The following is a 15,902-nucleotide window of genomic DNA, read 5'->3' as shown; positions in this document are numbered from 1 at the left end:
TCTGTAAAATACAAGGCAGTACAAATTTGAATGCTCTCCATCCCAACTCTGTACCTTATAGTAGACATGTCAGTGTCATAACCATGCCTAGCAGCTGAGTTCCTTCACAGTTAAATAACCACAGTCCTCAAACTAAAAATAAGCTAGTCAAAATGTAAAAATTTCCTGGAAATACAAAATATTTTATAAGAAACATTATCTAAGGGAGCATTATCTGAACAAAACTGAAAGGGGGAGCAAATTAAATACCATGCCACCAAAAGAAGCATAGAGAAGTCACACACAGAGGAAAGCTAAAAAAAGAAGCAAAAGGGAGGAATTTTAGGCTTTCCTAACAGTCTTTCAACTGAAGCTCAAATACCGCCAGAAAAATTAACTAGGCAAATCACAAAATTAATACCATTTTCAAAATTCCTTCTTCATAAACTTCTAATAGAACAAGTCAGAATAAAATTATAGGAAATACAGAGAAAAAACTCGATCTTGGGCCAATCTCAAGAATTCTACCACTCCTGAGGTTCAACATACAATTTTTCACAAGGAAATCATGTGTGTGTTGGGGGCGGGGAGGCTGTTGAAAACTTACAAATTTATTTTAATTCATGTCCATTAGGATGGAAAATAAATTTGATGTCTGACATTTAAAATAAAGAGGCTCAAAGATGGTATGTATCCATAAACATAGCGTGTGGGATGCCTGAGTGGCTCAGTCAGTTAGGCATCTGCCTTTGACTCAGGTCATGATCCCAGGGTCCTAGGATGGAGTCCCACATCCAGCTCCTTGCTTAGCGGGGAACTTGCTTCTCCCTCTGCATGACACTCCCCCTGCTTATGATCAATCTCTCTCTCTGACAAAAAGTAAATAAAATCTTAAAAAATATGTGTGTGTGTGTGTGTGTGTATAAACATAGTGTGTAAGCAATATCTAAACACAGGCGTAAGCTAGAAATGTGTGTATATGCCCAAGTATTCCAAATCTACATTGAAAATGCATTAAAAATGCAAAAATCAGAAATTATTCAATATAGAAAATCCTTTTCCAAAATCCTTAAATATAGATACATCCTCCCTATCAGTCAGTGATATTATCCCTTAGGAAGAGGACAGCCATGATTCTGAAACAAACAAAAACAAAACAAACAAAAAAATCTAGCCTAAGACAATGTAATGTTTTTTAAAAAATGGGTTTTGGCTCTTTCTGGACTTCCCCCAAATGATCATTATGGATCTAGAACAATGAAAACACCATGAGAGGGATGCTGGGTGCTCTGTTCGCACTGTCCTAACTCAACTTTTTAAGAGCTGTGTGCAACCTGGGACAAGCCATGGAACATGATGATTCATTTCCTAATCTGGAAAACTGGGCCAAGCATTTCTACCCCAAAGGGCAGGAATCAGATAACGGATACAGAAAGCTTTTTAATTCCGGTGTCCAGCACTAGACGTGAGGAATGGAAACAATTACGGCTAATCATCACAGCAACCCAGCAAGGTGGGTATCATTCTTCTCCTGGGAACAGTAAGAGAATGAGACACAGGCAATGGTGAGCTGGGGAACAGCTGAAGGGGAGGTGAAAGTATTTGACCAGACAATCAAAGAAACGATTCTAATTCATCCTAAATAAAAGTGAAATTAAGCTTTTAAGGTAATGTACATAATTCTCCAAGCAGCTATACAAAACCTAAGCCCACACAGATGACAATACACCGACCAAAGCTACCTGTAGTACAAACGTTGGTAAACATGCATGTGTACCTCATGTCCAACACACAAGGTGACTTTTTTTCCCCTAAACTTAAAGGCATGCTCAGAATAAACCCATAATTGCGCCACCACTCCAAGCATTTTAAATTAATTTATAATTATTTTTGCACTTTTGCACTTTTACAGGAAAGCAAAAGTGTATCCTGATTAATGTGTGTGTACATGTGTGCTACTGACCCCCTGCTTTCTTTGTGATTGGCTCTTAGTCTCCACCTTTCTTAGGTCTAATTTGTGAAGTACCAAGATAAATAAAATCTTATTTTCATTAAAAAACAGTCGCAAAACTTTTATGACTTGAAATTTGAGCTCAACAACATCTGTGCAATACCAAAGTATTATCTTGTAGGACCAGAGCTCTGTATCACAAATACATACCAGTAGCACAATGTTAAAATCATTAAGTTTTATTTCATTACAATCCACTCCCTGAAATGCACATGGTCCGGCTTACAATTAATCATAATTATTCAACCCCACAACACAGCACCACATAGCATCAGGAGGATTAGCAAATGTGTGGCCTTCTTATTCTTTCTGCCTGTTACAAGACAGAAAGAAAATTCAGACAATATGGCACCACAGGAAAAGGGCAAACAGCTTCATTTCCTGTAGAATAAAGAAAAGGTTTAAAAAATAGTGTTCTGTCCAGTATTCTACAGGCTCAGCTTCCAAGTTTCTGAGTTTATGGAGGAAATCATTTCAGGTCAATGTGCAACAACCATTTTGCATCTTTCTTTTTTTAAGCTTTGTTAATTTTTATTTTAAATTTGCTTTTTAAAATTATGTGGCATCACAAGCTGCAGGTTTATAATGCTAAGCGGACCCTTTTATTAAGTTACTGAAACTACGGCAAGCACTAACAATACACTGCTAGGCCATCCTTACAGGAAAAGGTGATATGCACAGGAACATGAGAACAAGCACACTCACACACACACCCCCATATGTGTGTGTTTGCCAGCCTCATCTCGGTTTCAAAGGCAAACAGCTAATTTGGGAGACAAGAAAAAACAAAAAACATTCTTCCCCCTTTAAAAATTGTTTCTTGGGGCGCCTGGCTGACTCAGTGGGTGAAGCCTCTGCCTTTGGCTCAGGTCATGATCTCAGGGTCCTGGGATGGAGTCCCCGCATCAGGCTCTCTGCTGGGCGGGAAGCCTGCTTCTCCCCGCCCCCCCACCCTCTCTGCCTGCCTCTCTGCCTACTTGTGATCTCTGTCTGTCAAATAAATAAATTCTTTAAAAAAAAAAAAAAGATAAAAATAAAAATTGCTTCTTCTTGGAAACAGTGCTCCTGATATTTTAAGTCAACCGACTAAGTCATTTGAGTCTATGACCTCTCTCCTTTTGCTCCACTGCCTGGGACAGAAGGACTAATTCTCTCTGAGGAAGGGGAAGAAACCTCTGGGAAATTATTTCAGAACTGGCTCTGAAGAAGAGTTAATAAGAGCTGAAACTCTGGAGATTGCAAATTTAAGAATACCCAGAAGTTCTCTATGAGTATCCAGAAGACTAAGAGAAAAAGAAAGAAAATATTTTAAGGTTCAAAGAAAACCAGGGTGAGACCTCCCCCCAACCCCTGCAAAAAAAGCTTAGTGTTCAAGGGTAATAAACTCAGAATGACAGAATTTATTAACAGATTATCTAAATGTCAAACAAATATTTAAAACACTGTAATATGGCTGATATTTTATGAAACTTTTTAAAAAAGAAATTATCTTAAGTATATTTCAATTTGTCTATAAATAAACTAGTAATGTGACCCACAGACCAAATTAATTGTTTCACAAACTGAAAGACCACAAAAGTGGATCTGCAGGAGGAGTTTTAATAGGATGGGCTTTAGAAATGTAAATTCACAAAGGGGGCAGCCACCTTCGAAGACATCTCGGCTATACTGCAGGGACTCTGAGAGCCTGGAGAGATCAAAATTACACTTATAAATAATTATTTTTAGACACTAATTTCTTAGTTTAGATGACATGAAGGGTAAAATGTGTAAAAATGCAAAAGATGTAAAATGTAAAAGGGTAGAATGAAAAGAAATGTGATTTGGTTTTAAATTTTCTAAAAAGGAAAACATTTTAGGGGTGCCAGCCTGGCTCTGTCGATAGAGCCTGCAACTCTTGATCACAGGGTCGTGAGTTCAAGCCCTACACATGGCTGAGAGTTAATTCAAAAATATATTTTTTAAGTCATTAATTCAAAGGGAAAACATTTTAAAGTATTAGCTACGCCTCCTCTACAAACATTGGTACTCAGCTACATTTTCTTGTGCGAAAATTATATTATTACAACAGAGGATCCTCAAAACCATGACCTCTGTAACTCATAATCCTGGAGCAATCATCTGTCAATCAATAAACACAGCTCCTCTATCAGTTCCTTTAATACTCAGGCTTCCTAGTCTTTATTTTAAAATGTAACGAACTTAACAGACAATTTTATTTGCTTACTAAGTGTTCAGTGATTAACAAAGAAGAGAATAAAATCCAAAGCCATTTAACCTATGACCTCCCAACATTAGAGAACACACAAATGTCCAAGCTCTACAGAAATCCTTCGCATTTCTGAAAATCCAGTGACTCCTTTAAAAACTGAAAATTTTCCACCCCACTTAAAATAGCTTTTCACAACTCTTGGTGACATCAAGTGACATTTTGCACCAGTGAAGCCAGCATGTGAGAACACTTCCGTAACGGTGACAAAGTAGTCACAATTCATGTAGAAATGAGAAAGTGACATCTCAGAAAAGGAAGAATCACACTCGGGTAAATGCCTACGAATCCATTTTAAAAGAAAACGAACCCAGAACAGAACAGACCAAATGAACCAAATGCATGTTTAAATCAGCAAACAGATGAGCCATTTCAAAACAGGTAACATTTCAAAACTTCAAATGTCCTTTTAGATATGATATCTCCATGACTGGTTATTTCCAATTGGATCTCCAAAATATCCAACTCCACATGTCCAAGAGTACATCATTTTTTACCTACTCAACATTTGTCTGACAGAGGCATTCGTTTTCAGACTCAGTAAAGCCATACACACCTCTCCCTCCAAACTCAATTACACCGTTCACACCTCAAAAGGAAGCAAATACTGCAGGTCAACCACAGTAGGACTCCAGCCTCCTTTCTGTTTTCACCTACTACCACTTGCCCAAGGTCTGCTACTGTCCAGCAGCATGCCCCATCAGTCCTGTAACCTAGCTCCTCCCACTCCAAGCCCCTCACTGTGTTTCCATAAACACTTTATGGTGTGACTCAACCCCAACCCCTCCACGGTTTTGCTGTTCTCTCCAGCTACAAAGACAACGCCGGCACCTACAATGTTTATTGGCACTTGAATATTTACTGAATGAACAAATGGCTTGAATATTGTGAATTTCATTATGTATTTATAGTCTGTTGTTTTCCAAATTTTTTTATTTTACCACCAAAATGATCAAGCATATGTAGGTATCTCAATTGTGGAGAAAGACAGAGAGGGAGGCAACAGGCTCAAAATGGAGTCACTTGTGCTAATAAGCCCACATCACCAGACCAAAACTTAATATCTTCATTTAGTTTGCATCAGTTAGATGGGATACTGCCCAATTCATGAATCACTGAATAAAGCCAGTAAGATTTTTAAAATTTACTCAGTTGAATTTTGCTTTTGTTTTTTAATCACGTTCCACCCACTACCCATCCTCCCATGACTCATACATCGTTACAAAAAACGGTAGATGCTCAACTATTTAATGGAATCTCAGAATATAAATAGCATTTTGGAATCATCCAGTTTAACGACCCATTAAACGTATCAGAGTGCCCTCTCCAGGATTTCCACCACACCCTCTGTTTGATCTCCCTCTCTCCCCCTGCTTCCTCCAGCAATCTTTGGGAGCTCTGACTTTAGGAAGCTTTTCCTGACACAGGATCCTGGCCTCCTCCTTGCCACTGTACTGAACATGCTTATCTCTGCTTCCGCATTATAGAATGAACTTCTAGGTTTATCACTTCATTTATTGATTCAACAAATACTTACTGAGTACCTACTATGAACAACCCCCTCACGCCAGGCACCAGAAGTATAACATACACACATACACCACCTCTGTTACCACTACCATGGTCCTCACTCACATGGAGTTAAACACAAGTAGAAAACATGGACACTGTTCAGAAACCCACCCATGAAATACATCCCCAGTTCATCTACCACTGGCACACAATATGGTCTTGCCTCCCTTTGATCAACTTGACTCCTTGCTCTCAAATGCTACCAATTTATTATCAAAAATATTTTTGCAGGAAACACCGCCTGCATCCCCAACAACCAACGGATGACTCTTTTAACTCCATCAACAACCCAAGCAGCTAACCTCATGTCCATCTGTAATCTCAGATTCCATTTGTATGCTCCTGGTTCTTTCCCTGATTTACTTTATTCCGAACTTGCTGTCACTAGAAAGCAAGAGATTTTGGTAAAGCAGCTCTCACTCTTCCTCCATTCAATATGAACCAGGAGGAGAACCCATTTTATAAATAAAACCTTTCACAGACTCACCATATATAAACCAAAATCAGTATTAGCATAAATGGATCTCATCATTCAGGAATATATATCATTTCCTATTAGAAAGACAACTGAAGGGGCGCCTGGGTGGCTCAGTGGGTTAAGCCGCTGCCTTCGGCTCAGGTCATGATCTCAGGGTCCTGGGATCGAGTCCCACATCGGGCTCTCTGCTCAGCAGGGGGCCTGCTTCCCTTCCTCTCTCTGTGATCTCTTCCCTTCCTCTCTCCTACTGTGAACTCTCTCTGTCAAATAAATAAATAAAATCTTTAAAAAAAAAAAAAAAAAGAAAGACAACTGAAGAGAACAGTGAGGCTGTCTGAGGACTAAAACGGTTAAGTCGAAATTGGGATGGAGCATTGTATCAACCTTGGAATCCAATTCATTTCTGCATTTCTATTCAGCTTACACATTATCAGCTCAAAACTCTCACAGATAAACAGATGAAAGTTCTTTTAACAATTTCAGGACACTCTTTAATTAAAGTAACTCAAAAGCCTGAGAGACAAGTGAGAAATTTCTGGTTCACTAACAATGAACCAGCTCTCATTCCTTATTTAAAAAAACAAAGCAAACAAACAAAAAACACCCCCAACCACATCCCCATACAGAATCACCTGAACCATCCCTAGACTTACCTGAGGTACGTGTGCGACCACAACATAGGGAACAGTACATGGGTACCAGAGGGCGCTGGGGCATGACCTCAGCCTTCCCTCAGCAATGATACACTAAGGAAAACCTTTTGAACAAAGATGGCAGGAAAGCCCCTCTCTTCTAAAGTTTGAACACAAAGATCAAAACTAGTGGAACACAATGAAGATGAAGAATGAGTTGTTTCCAACACGTAACAATGGAGCATGACATATTCACACACACCCTTGACAACAGTGACAGTACCCCAACACCTGGTATACACTATGACCGGAAATAATCAGCAGCTTTACCGTCACACCCGTTCACAATCATCATTAAACTGATTTTTTACTTAAATACTGTACATTCTAAAGAGGTACATGCACTATGTTCCTACTCTCTAGAAGCCTTTGGTGGCAGACTATTCTGATAAGGACGAATACAATCCTATAATGTGCAGAAATAAAAAAAATTTAATGTCAGATTTTTTTCTTACTAAACCTAGTTCCGAGGGGATGCCTGGGTGGCTCAGTCGGTTAAGCATCTGCCTTCAGCTCAGGTCAGATCTCAGGGTCCTAGGACTGAGCCCCATGCGGGCTTCTGCTCAGCCGGGAGTCTGCCTCTCCTCTCTATCTGATCTTCCTAACTGCTTTTCCTCTGTCTGTCTGTCTCAAATAAATAAATAAATAAATTGTTAAAGAATTAAAAAATAAACCTACTTGCCAGTACCAAAGCTTAATAAAGATTTTGTACCTAAATATACTCTTGTTTAAGATGCATGTTCATAAAGTAAGTATCCAGACCATAATGCTCAGGTTTCCATCACATTCTGTGCACGTTGAAGAAAGACTTCTCAATTAGCAAGTGAATCTCAATCATTTATTTAATCATTACTTACTTTTCATACAGTTCATAAAATTCACTAGAAGATCCATGTACCTCTAGTGGTGGCCATTCCTTTTCTTTTCAGTTAAGAGAATTTTACTTAACCCAATCCAAGCTCATATTACATCTGACCACAACTCCTTACTAAAAACAAATAGAAATCCTCTAAACAAGGCAGCATTACACATCTATTAGAAAGAGATATAACGAAAGATACACTATGGAACTTAATTGGGAAAACACTCCAAGAACAGAAATCACTTATTCTGAAGAACTTCATTTTTTCCAATTTATACATTTTGTATACATTGTATATAAGTATCAAATTTGGATTTGCAGACCAATACTGTTTAAATTAAAACCCAGGGTCTCCAGATACCATGAATTAACATATAAAAAGGATAGCAAATAAGAAAATTATATGTTTAAAAGGAAATAATGTGTTTCCTTGTTTGAAATTTCTGAAAACACCTCTACACTCTCTCACCTAAAAAGCTAGCCATTGCAATTAAAAAAAAAAAAAAAAAAAAGGATGAATTACATTCTACCTACCAAAAGAAAAGGTATTTTCCCCTTTCTATGGTGCAGAAGAAAAAGTCACATCAGAGATAAAAATGAGTCTGTCTCTGTAAGCAAGCTATCAACTACATTAGCCCCGATGGGCTACATAAAAACGCTGAATACGCGATGGTTAAATGAATTTATTGGATAAACTTCAGTTCGTTGTTTTTAGCTGGCTTTACAAAAACAAGCAGCTTCTGGAAAACAAGATCATTCTGCTAGGACAAAATGCCAGCACTAGTCCTGCACGGGCTGTGCCTGCTTTGTTTTGTTTCGTGTTTTCAGTGCACAGGACACTGACATACTAATGTCGCATCTTACAATCCTCCTGAAGTAATCCCTGGCGAGGAGTGTGAATTCTGCTCTTTCAGAAACGCTGTCATTCATCTGATCTATTTTTCTCCCCTGACAAACGGACGGACTGCGGTGTGTCCCTCCTTCCCGCCACCAGCCGCGGGGAAGCAGCTTCAGCGTCTGCGGCTCACGTAGGAAACTTCAGGGCGTCTAGCCCCCAAGGCAGACTAGGAAAAAGAATGAAAGAGGAGAACTCTACCCCAGGAACACAGACTCACATAAGCATATGGGAACAGGACTGGGGCTTCAACAGCCCGAGAGGGAAAACTGAGACGTGCAGGCAGCTGTGTTGTTAACACAGGCTGCCACACAACGCCCCCCGAGGCTGTTCCCACAAGTGAAGGAACCGCATTTCACCCCCGTCTGACGACAGCTATTTATAGCGGACCCCCCTTCTCCAGACACAAGATTACGAATGCACGTTAGGTATGCATTACTGAACAGTGTGCAGAACCAAAAGAGGCATCATTTCATAGGTTATCCGAGTTTTTCCCCCAAATAGTGATGTCCCATTTTAAATGACTTAAATCTTCAACTTTAGCCAGAAACTGGGCATCTGAATTTAAAAACTCTGGGACAAGAGTGTTTTACCATCTTACAAAATAGGTGGTTGGAAGGGGGATTAAGAGACTCTGCTTCCCAAGGTCAACCAAAAGGAGAGAGAAAACAAACATTTTCACGGGGCCCTTCTCAACAAGCCACCCTCCACCCCCCAACTCCATGCCCGCCTCCCCGCACAGGCCTGCAGGGCAACCCTGGCCCCTACCCAGCCGTCCTTTCTGCATTGAAAGCCACGCACTGTCTGGCCCACAAAACCCGCATAGGACCGTGTGCCCACTGCCACCAGCGCCCAGGGACCCACCATCCTTTAGTGGCAGACTGTCTCCCAACTTCCAGTGCCATCCACTGTCATGTTTGTGCCCTCTTGGTGTATGTGGGAAAAGGTATGAAAAAAAGGTAAAAGCCTCTCTGCTGGAAAAGCAGCAGTTGGAATATAAGCCACTGCCTTTTTTTAAAATTTTTTTAATTTTTTAAAAGCAGGCTCCTTGCCCACCCAGCATGGAACCCAGCGCATGGCTTGAATTCATGACCCTGAGATCATGACCCCAGCTGAGATCAAGAGTCTGATGCTTAACCGACTAAGCCACCCAGGTGCCCCTAAGCCACAGCTTTTATATAATAAGCATGATATTTTGACCCCTGCCCCACAAATGTGAGCAAAGAAGAATTTTTTTTAAAGAAACTGGCTAGAAACCACAAAGAAGGTCTGTGGGGACTGGGGGCAGAGTCTTCTCACATGGATTTATTTCTGCTCAAAGCCACAATCCCAGTTGGATACCCAAAGCAGAAACAGAGTAAGCCACGTCACCCCTGGGCAAGGTGAGACTTTCTGGAGGCCAGAAAGGTGCCCCAGAGGCCAATGGCGTCAGCAAGACCCAGATGCTGATGATCCGCATTGTGCCCAGAAGGAATCAGCCCCCACTCTGCCCCAAGAGGTCGGCCAGGGGAGCCAGAGAAAAGAAATATGGTCAAGAGGCTAGCATGCTGACACCTCACCCTGTGCAGGAAGGAGGCACCCAGAGAGACCCCACTCCACCGCACAAAGTGGCGGCAGTGAGGGTTCCACATCTTCCTGAGCTCCACCCCCACTGCAGTGAGGCAACACGCCAGCCAAGCTGGGGTAAAGCCTCCCGCACGGTACTACATTAGACACAACCCACAGAGGCCCACAGCACCCTGCTGGGGGCGGTCAGCTTCTCGGGGCTCAGGCCAGGGGTGTGGGTCACTACCCTTTAACAAACACGTCTCAACAGCTCTAAGCTCTGGGCTGCAAAGCCATACAAGAGCCACGAGGGGTGACCCCTCATGGGGTCCACAGCCCTGACCATGCTGAGCCATTAGGACTCCACTGAGAGACCCTGCCACGTATTTCTGAATTTGGGGAGTGATTCATACACATCTGATATTTGACCATTCTCATGAAGGCTCCTAGTGTCTCTTACAAGTAGGCATTATTCTTTTCACATAACATGACAGTGGAACTGAAGGTCGGCATCGAGTTTATAGAACGTATCTACTGAGCACCAACTACATACCTGGCCTACTTCTCAGTGAAAGCCTTGCTTACTAGTGAAACCCAAGTCAGGGAGAGCCCTTTCCTAGGCACAGGCCCATAATAGGTGTCTGTGCTCACTGTCTTGCAGACTCACACACGCGTGGCTTTTTTGGTCTAATACCCCAGTTAACATGATGTAGCTGGAGAAATCCACATTTAGTTGTATCACATTAATGAGACCTGAATGGAAGGGTTAGTCAACTTCAAATTTTGAAAATAATGAAGAGATTCAAAGTAAAATTAAAAGTCAACTTCACCAGAACTCTATCTGAATTTGGGGTAAGTTCTTAAGCCTAAGAGAACAGATGGCTAAGATTTTTTCTATTTACTACTATGTTTCAAAATCTCTTCAAACTGCCCAGTAGTGGGACAGATCGCTTTTAGTTTGGTTGCTAAGGACCAATAACAGACCACTCCCTCCCCCACCAAAAAAAGGGAAGAAGGCAGCGATGTAAATATTGAAATTACTTTCAATGCAGCAAGGTGCACACCCTTGGACAGCCAAGGGGAGCTGGGACCAAAGCAAGAGCAGACCCACAGTTCCACTAAATACTCATTTTCAGATGTGTTCATTGAGGGGAATGGCAGGTGCACCTGGCAAACCTTTTGAAATCACTCTCTCTGTGCATTGCTTCCTTTCTCTCTCCTCCTCCTCCTCCTCCATGTGGGAAAGTGTCCTCTCTGTGCACCTGTTTGTTTGTCTGTCTCTGACTCTCATGGACATAAAGCTTTCCTTTTTAATCTCTCTTTCTTTCTAAGGAAGACAAGGGAAGGAAACAGAAACCAAGGAAACACACAGAATAACAAGACATTATTCTGTGATTAACTCGTAACTCTACATCTTGGCAGGGCACAGTCTCACAAACCACTCACAGAGCATGCATTCTATGTTATGACTAAAATGTAAAATTAAGAAGAAAATTCTGACTGGTCAGAGGGCCCTGAATCCTATATACAAACATCTGAAAATTAGCCAAGGAAATGACAAACGCACGAGAAGAATGTGGCCATGATCCTCATTATCTAACACACTGGTGTATACTGTCATTTCAGAGCACACTTTTCCCAACAGTCTCTTCCTTCTAACCACATCCAAAAAAATCAATGACTAAAAGTTCATATCCAGAAAAAGTCATCACAACTCTTGTAATCAACACTTAACGCCCATGTACGAAGCCCAAGTAATCATGTGCAAGACTTTATAGGCTCAGATAATGACATGTTGCCTGACCTTGGCCATAGTTTATAAATAGATTTCACTTCTTGAGCCAAGTATCCTTCTAAATTCTACTGATCTGAGATGCCTATTTATTATGGACTGAATTGTAGACCCCAAAAAGACATGCTGACGTCCAAGCCCCCAGCACCTCAGAAAGTGACCTTATATGGAGACAGGTTCTTTACAAAGAGGAAATTAAGTCAAAATGTGGTCATTAGAGTTGGCCCTGACCTGCCATAACTGGTATCCTTATAAGAAGGGCAAATGTGGAGTACATGAACAGAGGAACAAGGAGGACCCCCTGTGCCACTGGAGGGCTAGAGACACAGCCACAGCTCAGGGACCCCTGGGGCTACGAGAAGGAATGACCCCTCCCTGGAGCCTTCAGTGCCCCACTGACACCGATTTCAGGCCTCTGGCTTCCAGAGCTCTGAGATTTGTTGTGTGAAGCCACCCAGTTCTTGGTCCTCTGTGACAGCATCCCAACAAAACTAACCAGCCATCCAGAAGCACTATGACCAAAATAGGTTTCTAAGTTTCATGTGGGAAATAACTGATCTCAGGAGAAAATGAGGGGCACGCGTCGGCCCACACAGGCTGCTAGTGCAGTCCTTTGAAACATTGGAAGCAGCATGTACACACATTAGCCGGCTCTCAGTGGCGGTGGGGGTGTGCTGCCTTTCAATCTGTAGCCCAGACAGAAAAGGGTGCTGGTCACATTCTCTGCCCTCATCTGCCTGGCTCTCCTGGGACCCGCACAGCCAAGAGTCGGGGACTCATTCTTAAGGAACATGGCGTGTTCATCCATGCAATTTGGGAATCTTTTCCAAAGTCCAGCAACTTTTTCCCCAATCCTTCCCCCTTCCTCTGGAGAGGTACTGCACAGATGCTGACACAATATTTGCAGGTACTGAATGTGACCAAATAATACATCCTATGGACTAAAGTCAATTTCATCCTCTGATGCATCTTCACTCCAGGGTGTACAAGTAGCCCAAGCAGCAGGGACCATTGGTTTTGTGTGTATATTAAGTAAAACCTGGGTGGGAAACCCTTACTATGTTAATTCATTCAACATTTATTGAGTACCTGCTACGATGTGGGGCAGGGGTCAACAAACTCTTCTTGTAAAGGGCCAGACAATAGTATCTTAAGCTTTTTAAACCATGCAGCCTCTGTCACAAGTACTCAACAACACCCATGGCGGATGCAACGAGAAGCAGGCATGGACGGTCCATATGGGGATGGGAGTGGCTGTGTTCCAATAGTGGCCCGATCTGGCATATGCGCCACCGTCTGCCAAGTCAGTTTAGACGATGGAGGCACAAGACAGCCCTGCCCTCAGGAGGCTCTATCCAGCCTGAGAGCCACGGACTAGGCAAGCAAAGGGCTTTGACAGTCCCGCTACCCAACATTCACAGGAATCTTGCCAATGAAAGAGAGGGTCCTAAACTTTTAATTTTGGTAAGGGAAAAACTGGAGGCCAACAAAAACGAAAAGTGAAACAGAAAGGAGAGGAAAAACGAAGAGCCATAAAGAAAAAAAAATGCACCACAGATGAGAGGGAGTCAAGAGACACCATTCAATGTCACAGGAAACTCTGACATCACTTGCCTCTGTATTTCAAATGGGCTTTTTAAAAATCCCCATGAAGAGCCAAATGAACTACAAATGTGTAAAAGAAGAGGTCTTTAAACCTTCCCCCATTAGGGTTAGAGCGAGGTGCTAAATCCCTCCCTCACCACAATCCCTACCAACCATCGAACATGGCCGAGTTACGAGGTGAGAGTACTGTGCGTGATTGATGCTGTAATGAAAAGTCCCCAGGCAGAAACACACACTCCCCACACCCGGGCACCGTGGACATCTATTTTAACACGGCTGTGTGTGATTTACTGCCCCTGATTCTTGTATTAAACATTTTCAATATCTTTTAGCAGTTTGATAAAATCTGTTAAAATTAAATTCCAACCGCAATGCACTCATCCACACCTCAGAAGCAAAGGTTATACTAATGTGATCTCTCTTTATAGCCCTTGCTAAAGAAAAGAGGAAGTCCTTTGGCCAACATGTACCAAAGTAGTCATAGGAAAGCACGAAGGGGAATTTCTCCCTTCATTTACACATACACACACATGCACATACACACACAGGTTAAGGTCCACAAACCCTGTATTTGGGAACATGCTCCACTGGTCAGAAAGAACATCACCTCCAATCTGCTACAGGAAAATGTCACAGAGAGACCCCCCAAGCTGCACATATTTCATGCACAGACTGATCAAAATTAATACTGCATTGCATTATTTTAGACCCATTAAAAAGAGACCACCCAGTAGCTCAAATGTTTGAGATAAAACACCTCATATGGTTGTCATAACCTTCTGCTTAGTGACTTATTTAAAACTACAAGTGCCAAAATATGCAAGACCCCCAGCTTTCCTTAGGAGTTTGAAGACTATTTTTTGAACAACTTGTTTTCCCTAGGTCCACAGTCCAGAGTACGTACACACTCACCAAATACTACAGACAGAGGATATTTAGATGTAAATACCTAATGCATGAGATCATTGAAAACAAATCCACAGGAGAACGTGCCGCCGTTCCCACTGCGGTCAGGGGCACGTGATGCATTCCCCACGCAAATGCGCAGCTCGCACCCGAGCTCCCTAACCGAGGAGCCTATCGAGCTGGACGAGGGTGGGGAGGGAGGGGACGGGCGAGAGATCCACACTGGCAGGCACAGCAACGACAACCCAGGATTTTAGAAATTAAAAGCATTGTGGGCCCTGAGCTTAGACGGTACGGAACTGATCCCCAGAACCAGAGAAACAGACTTCCATCTGCATGTGCTCCAGGCCTTTTCGACTTCACGGAGTTAAGTTTAAGCCCCAGTCACAGCAGCCTGCCCGAAGCCTGGGCCCCGCGGCAAGAAGGCACCTCTCTCTCAGGTCCAGTCCTAACCTCCAAACACATGGCCAAGGACAGCCAGGAGCCATCACGGCCCACGCTCAGCCTCTCTCTGCAAGGGCCCATTACAGTGAGCAAATGAAAACCATCTCCGTCCAATATCCCAATAACTGGCTGAAAATCTGAGGCAAAAATGCCCTTGGGATCAACTTTCCAAATGTACTCGCTCAGCCTCTCCCCTGCCGCCCTCCAACCACCCATCCAACACTTTTTCTTCTAACTTTGGCACCAAAACCCAATCCTACATGGCCTGAAAAGGCAAATGACGGCAAGGCAAGTATATGGACCGGGCTGTGGCGAGAGGCGAGGGGCAGGTGCAGAGAAAACATTCTGGGACCAATGATGAGCCTGCACCCTGAGCGGGGCCAGCGGGAAAGGTGGTCTGAGAGCTCCATTCTGCACCTTGCAGTGGCAGGGAGGGACCTGGCCCCACGTGTCCACCCACTGCCCGCCCAGGTCACTGATACCCACAGCATCACAGGAATGGCCAGAAGGCAGAAAACACATCTGCTGCTCTGACTTCCCATGACGCGGGGCTGGTACGTGTCTGGGAATACTGGGCACGTGTAGGTACGAGACACTTAAACGTTCACAATGCTCAGTTAAAAAAAGCAAACACAGTAACGTCAGTAAGACCTCGGCAACCGGCTCCTCACTAAGGTTCCCTATCCCATGTCCCAAGCCTCCTCCTCCTGCCCCCGCTCACCCATGCCAGACTCCAATCCCACAGTCCAGGCCACGGGGGCCAGCACGGTCTGCACGTCTGTTAGGAGTCTAAGGTGCTTGCGGCTGGCTTCGAATGAGGGGACCAACTTTAGTTTCAAGGGCGAGTACAAG

At 42.9% G+C, this 15,902-nt stretch overlaps 1 protein-coding gene across 28 annotated transcripts in view; it reads right to left on the bottom strand.

Moving 5' to 3' along the window:
- The window catches only part of PARD3 (par-3 family cell polarity regulator), a 649,140-nt gene that overhangs the window by 468,762 nt on the left and 164,476 nt on the right, over positions 1–15,902 (bottom strand). The window lies entirely within an intron of this gene.

The sequence above is a fragment of the Mustela nivalis genome, assembly GCF_964662115.1.
Source record: "Mustela nivalis genome assembly, chromosome: 7".
In the NCBI taxonomy this organism is placed as follows: domain Eukaryota; kingdom Metazoa; phylum Chordata; class Mammalia; order Carnivora; family Mustelidae; genus Mustela; species Mustela nivalis.
This window is presented reverse-complemented; position numbering and strand designations above follow the sequence as displayed.